Here is a 6,226-nt window from a genome sequence, read left to right as displayed (position 1 = left end):
TCATGACCTCCCTTGATCTTCTGTTTAATGTCCTGTGTGGTTTCTCTGATGGTCTCTGAGCTGTTCTCTGTGTGTGTCAGTAGATCCTGTAAGAGTCTCTGATTGGACTCCAGTGAGATGCCCAGCAGGAACCGCAGGAACAGATCCAGATGTCCATTCTTACTCTTGAGAGCTTTATCTACTGCTGATCTTAGTAGATCATACAGAGAGACTTTATCAAAACTGTAAAATGTGAATTCATGTAGTGGCTCCTGGTTCTTTGTTAAATAGCAGTAAAGCAGATAGAAAGCAGCGAGAAACTCCTGAACGCTCAGATGGATGAAGCTGTAGACTTTCCTCTGATGAATCACAGATTCCTGCTTAAAGATCTCAGTGCAAATCCCAGAATACACTGAGGCGTCAGTGACGTCTATTCCGCTCTCATCAGGGCCTCCCCTCATTAGAAGACAATACATTGCCTTCATCAGCTGTTTGAAAGCTAATTAGCAAGGGCACAATCACTTCTCTGTTGACTGCAGGAAGTTTTATCTGGATCATCTCTCTGCATACTTCTGCTTCCTGTGTTGATCTGAATCAGCAGGAAGTGGAGTACATTTCAGTAGAGTTTGAGGGATTAGTTGAGGGATTTTGCTCTCAGATCTTCGTCCAGGAGCTTTGAAGCAACGTGGATGAGATCCAGCAGAAGGACGGGATGTGGCACATGATGGGAGGTTCTGCTGTCTTCTGATGTCGTGCGATGATTCTGCTGGCTTGATGCTCACGCACTGATCTTCTGCTGAAAAGTCTCCTTGGAGGCTCAGTGATCCCTGAATTCTGTCAGACGGTGGATGTATTCGGAGAGGGGATCTGATTGGCTGCTGCTGGTCTGCGGTGCTCCAGATGAGAAAGCAGAGGGAAGCAGCTCTCCTTTCATGAGCTTTGACCTCAACACAGCCATGATGAAGTCTCAGTCAATCACAAACTCTGAGCATTGAAAAACATCAGTGTGATTCTGCTTTCCTCCAGACCATCAAAGGAACACAAAATTTACACTCCTCTAAATCTGTGAGTCCAGAATCTTGAAGTTCAGGATGAAGTCCAGCAGAAGTCTGTGAAAGACTGTACTGATGATCTCGGATCAAGCTTCAGGCTCTCGAAAGGGAGCACAAACATGAAATATAATGCTGATTGGCTGTTCCCTCGGCCAGTCCAGTGGTTTCGCTCCATGAACTTCGCACAGAGACGGTTTTTTTCCGATCCGGCGATGTTTAGTAAGCACAAGTCTGATCTGCGCTTCCCTCAGATGCGGCTTCAGCTGAGGCTTTAAGATGTCATTGCCAGTAGAGTAGATGGGAGTGCTGTGCGGGTTGTGTTTGGCTCTTTTCTCCATCTGTAAACCTCTGGTCTTCATTCACTCTTATCTCTCTACCACTATGAGTAGAGTGTGTGTAGATGCTGTTCAGGCGGCTTTCATTTCCTGAGTTCTGGTCCTCAAATAATTCTTCATACTTGTTCTTCAGGGGTTTTGTGCTGCTCTTTGAACTATATGTAGTTCATATTCACTGCTTGAGGAGGATCCTGGGCTCTAATCTGACTGCCTCTGATTGGAAAATGCCATAAAAAATACATGCTTGTGGAATAAAAAACACACAAGGTGCTGACTCTTGTTATACACAATATATTAAGAGAGAAGTGTGATAGTTTGCATCTATATACTGGCCCTGTTAAGGAATCTTGTGCAGAAGTTTACATCGCCCCTTAAATACACCTAGCTAGAATATATTCCTAATCATTTCATTAGAACTTTATATTTATACAGAATAGTAGTTTCGCCAGTATCGCACTCGCAAAATTGAGTGGTGGCACTTAAAATTTAAGTTGTCAATCTAACATGTCAAAGTGTAGGTATTTTTGTTTATATCTTTCCTCGTTCGCAATATGTAAACTACATTTCTCGTCATAAGTAAAACTCCGGTTCCAGCATGCAGCAAATCTCCATGAACCTGGATTTCAAATGGAGCGGATTAATAAACAGATCCTAGAGCCATAGAATCAATAGCCACGCACGACGCTGATTGTAACTCAAGCAACAAAGGCATCTGACTATGCAAATGACTTAAATATTGCTGTAGCTTGTCAAAGTGATTCATTTGCCTGTAGTAAATGCTGCTCCATCTAGAAAGTAAACCTATAAAAGAGATTTACTACATAATCACAGAACCGCTTTTACTGGACATCTATGCAATACAGACAATCACATTCAGATTAATCGGCAAAAGCACTATAAATGTAAAAACTCAGATGATGTAGTGGATAAAGGCAAGGAGTCAGCCTATTTAGCACGTACATGCGTCTCACCTGGGGTCAGAGGTCACTAGTTCAGCACTCCTGAATTGCAGGCTTCTTTATGGATGTGTCACTCTTCGAGACACAGCTGTGATCTGAGATTAAAGATCTCTGACTCTTCCTCCTGGTGACTTAAAATATAAATTATTCATATATCTCACAGTACCAGTCAATAAATACAACTAGTTCATGATGGCGATGTTGTATGACTGTCTATTGTCTCCAGTGTCGCAGATGAAGTCTCACTGAGGTCATCACTGCCATCACTTAATTCAGGGGGCTGATGTATGGATGTGTCACTCTTAAGAGACACACAGCTGGGTTCTGGAGATGAAGATCTCTTCCTCATTTTAAAGTCTGACATCTTCCCTGTACATGAAAACACTGGGAACATTACATTAATATTACATTCATGCATTTAACAGATGCTTTAATTCCAAGTATTTTACAGTGTATTTAAGCTATTAATTTCGGCATATATATTTTCCTTAAATTATATTGTGATGACTGTCCTCAGCCGGCACATGACTGACCTTCAACGCTGAAATATGGTTGAAATACGGTCAGTTTTCTAACGTTGGATGAAAGAGGTTAAATGCGTTAAGGTTAAATGCGTTAAATTATTTATATTAAATTATTTAAGATTATTATTATTATTTTAATAGCATTTTACAATAGTTTATCAGGGGATGATACCTATCTACAATCTAAAGTATGTTAAACTATTATCATCAGTACCACGAAATAAACTAATACTTTTGGCTGCTTTATCACGCTGTACATTCCTTATTGGTTGTGTACTTATTGCTTTGATCATATTGGTTAATCGGCTGTCATCCAGAAACCTGGCAATGAAACAGTCCCGCGCCTTTCTACCAGTGAAAATGTAACGGTTTATCGTCTTTCTGTGAGAGAGGCGCTGACTGTGCGCTGCTGCTCGTTAGAACGGCTTGGTCGGCAATCCCCGACATGATTTTAATATTTTGCTTGTTAATATTTTTTATTTTTATTTGAGCGAATTTGAGTCGTGACGTCAATGGAGACAAAAACTGTAATGTGACACAAGAAGGGCAGATTTGTTCTGCGAGTGCTGCAACACACTGGCAAAATGAGTAAGAAAACTGATAGCCTTATAATCTTTTGAAATAGTAAAGTATTCGTTACGTTCCCAGAGTTTTACAATGAGACATGTAATCCTGTATGGAATTAATTGACCTTAAAAAAAAATGAACGTACTTATAAAAATGAATGTACGACACTTTTTTAGAAACTATCAAAACATCTTCAATTAACAACAGAAAAAAACACAATGAAAAGGAAAAAATGCACTCAGTAGGCACAAATTTAACAGATGCTCTTCAAATATGCTTCATTCTTTGTTATGTTTCTTCAAAGATTCGTTTTTCGCTAATCGTGTTTCTGAATGCATTGCCACGATGGTTTCATTTTCTTATTACAAAGCTTTCGATACATTGAACATGAAGTTTTTATTTCAGGCTCTATAACATTGTCGGCGATGCTTTTTGGCAGGAGGTCCAAATGCGTTGACATAAACCAGAAACTCTCTACAACTTAACTATGGTACTTCACCTAGAGTCTTTTTCAACGAGGAGTTCAGCAAGGATGTCCATTTCCACTTACCTGTTTCTAACTGCAACACAGTTCCTTACCACACATATAAACAATAGTCAATTAAAGTGTATCACAAGTGGTAACACTAACATAAAAAATAGTCAATTAGCGGATGATACAGCTCTTATATCTTGAATGATTCTCACCCATTAAATTGGCTTTGGGTATTCTTTTCTTTAGTTCTATTTTAAATACTTTATTGCTTTTGTGTGTGTTGATATGTTAGTCTGTATGTTTATACTTTTCTATTTTTTGTTCTCTCTGCTTATATAAAAAAAAAAGGCTCTCGCTTTGATTTGTAATGCAATACGTCGTGCTTTGTATTAACTAAATTGTAATAAGATTTGGGCCTTCGATCGTTCGTCTGTAAAGATGAGCTCTGTCCTTAAGGCCTTGAAGTAAGCTTGTGTACACTGTAACATGAATAAAACTTGTAATCCGATGTTCCTTGTTACTTCAGTTAAACACAAGCTTACTTCAAGCTGCCTTGAAGGACAAGCAGAGGAGAGATGATGCCGCGCCGTGTCTCGCCTGAGAGCTCATCTTTACAGACTGAGACGATCGAAGGCCAGATATTATTTACATATTTAGTAATACAAATCACTGCGAGAGCTTTCCAATATGCGTGCCACTGAGTGACGTCTGTACTTCCAGGTCAGAGAGCACCTGTCCATCAAAAGCTCACTATCCAATCAGAGTAGATGAGTGTGAGAGGTGAGAGGTCGCGAAGTTTGTGTCAAAACCCCAAACGATAAACTGCGAAGCGTAAGCGAAATCTGTGATAATGCATTCAGAATCCACGATTAGCGAAAACGAATCTTTGAAAAACATTAACAAAGAATGAAGCATATTTGAAGAACCTGTTAAATTTGTGCGACTGAGTTCATTTTTTTCATTTTCATTGTGTTTTTCTTCTTTTGTAATGGCATATTTTTGATAGTTTCTGAAAAAGTTATGTTCAGTTTTATAAAGTTACGTTCATTTTTTTTGAAGCAAATATAATTCCATAATCCTGCAGAAGAAACATTTCTTCTTTCCCCTTGTAGAGTCATCAAGGATCCGAGTTATTATTGAAACATTGATAAGGAATTGTTCATCTGCTACACTGCACTCTCACTTCTGATAGAGATTGTGATAGGTTTTACTTAGTTTAATAAAAATACTTAATTTGATTTGACTTGTTTTACTACACTGTATTTCTAGTGTTCTGATTAAAACAGAGTAACTGTGGGCTCTGAAAACACTGCTTAGTTAATATTGTAAACGTTCATCTGAATACATTAAATAAGTGTTTAATGAATAGTGTTGTGCACTTTGTTTCCAACCCCACTGTTACTGAAGTGTAAAGTGAAAATATTGTGTGATTTATTTTGCATTCAGTTTTCAGTTAAATATATTTCACAATATCAAAGTTGCTATTTTATGAGGATTTATTTTTGGTGTTTTTGTTTATACAGGACAGTACAGAAAGAGAGAGGAGGGGACGGCGTCAGAAAGGATCTAGAGCTGGGACTCTTTCAAGGATCACCCGAAGCACAACTACACTATATGCACGAGGCTGTTGGTTCTAACATTTTAGAGTCCCCTTCAATAAAAAAATCACATTCTGCATTCCCCGCAGTAAAAAAAGACACCCCCAGGGTGCCCCGCCCCAACACTGGGCCCTTGGAAGTCTAACCTTCCCTCCCTACTGCTCCATGGTTGCAGGTTTATCTCGAGTGTTCAACAAATGGTCAATGCTACAAATGTAAATCTCTGTCTGTGTGAGACCCATTACTAATTTTTTACAGAAACCTTGTAGTTTTCACAAAATAAAAGAATCAGCGGTTTCAGTCATAAGGGGTTACAGGGTTCTAAAGGGTTATCCTTTTGCAAGGGCCAACACAAAGATGCCAATATATGCAAAATATGCCAAATTATTTGCAAAAACCTTGAATATTATTGTATTTGGATGTTATGCTATCATGTTTTTAAACAATACATCCATGCATACTCTGCAAAAATAAAGTTTGGGATATTTACTATCTGTTTTATACAGTTGCTCCCAAATAAAACGCTGTGTTTGAAGCAGTGGTAGTTTATGAAGTGGATGTAGAAGCCCCCTAATGTGCCAGTCTACTTTGAATCTGGAAACATACCTTTGTGTATTGTACACATGCATGAGGTACGTGCGGAGTGAAACAGCCGTACAATATCACCCGGCCGCAATGGGTGTAGCACTATGCGACTGCCTCAATTTAACACCTCAAGGACAATAAAAATTAAAACC

The sequence above is a fragment of the Cyprinus carpio genome, chromosome A1 (assembly GCF_018340385.1).
Source record: "Cyprinus carpio isolate SPL01 chromosome A1, ASM1834038v1, whole genome shotgun sequence".
Lineage (NCBI taxonomy): Eukaryota > Metazoa > Chordata > Actinopteri > Cypriniformes > Cyprinidae > Cyprinus > Cyprinus carpio.
Note: the sequence above shows the minus strand (reverse complement) of the source record.